At 41.1% G+C, this 796-nt stretch overlaps 1 protein-coding gene across 10 annotated transcripts in view; it reads right to left on the bottom strand.

Moving 5' to 3' along the window:
- Positions 1-796, bottom strand: part of Ccdc18 (coiled-coil domain containing 18) — a 120,667-nt gene that overhangs the window by 34,717 nt on the left and 85,154 nt on the right. The gene's annotated exons all lie outside the window — the stretch shown is intronic.

The following is a 796-nucleotide window of genomic DNA, read 5'->3' as shown; positions in this document are numbered from 1 at the left end:
ATTAAAGGCGTGCGCCACCTCCGCCCGGCTGAAACCTGATTTTTTTATGAATAAGCCAGAAATACATATTGGGAAAAACAGAACATCTTCAACAAAGGGTGCTGGTCAAACTAAATGGCTTTGTACAGAAGAATGCAAATATCACCCCAAACAAAACTGAACTCCAAATGGATCAAAAACCTTAGAAGAAGGTCAGATACCCTGAGTCTGACAAAAGAGAAAGTGGGGAATAGGCTTAAATTGATTGGCACAGGAAAAGACTTTCTGAACAAGACAGGGATAGCACAAGCAAATTAGTGGGACCCCCATGACACTGAAAAGCTTCCGCATGACAAAGGATACATCACTGGAGCAAAGCAGCCAGGCTACAGAATAGGAAAAGATCTTTACCTACTGCACTTCCAATAGAGGACTAATATTCAAAATATATAAAGAATTAAAAAACTGGACATCAAGAAAACAAACAGTCAATTAAAAATAGAGCATGGAACTAAGCAGAGAGAGATCTCAAAGGATGAAAAACAAATGGCATTTTCTGTATCCATTCCTCTGCTGAGGGACATCTGTGTTGTTTCCAGCTTCTGGCTATTATAAATAAGGCTGCTATGAACAGTGGAACATGTGTCCTTATTACATGTTGGAGCATGTACTGGGATATGCCCAGGAGTGGTATAGCTGGATCCTCTGGTAGTACTATGTCCAATTTCCTGAGGAACCGCTAAACTGACTTCCAGAGTGGTTGTATCAGTTTGCAATCCCACCAGCAATGAAGGAGTGTTCCTCTTTCTCCACAACC

Source organism: Mastomys coucha, unplaced genomic scaffold, assembly GCF_008632895.1.
Source record: "Mastomys coucha isolate ucsf_1 unplaced genomic scaffold, UCSF_Mcou_1 pScaffold22, whole genome shotgun sequence".
Taxonomy (NCBI): Eukaryota; Metazoa; Chordata; class Mammalia; order Rodentia; family Muridae; genus Mastomys; species Mastomys coucha.
This window is presented reverse-complemented; position numbering and strand designations above follow the sequence as displayed.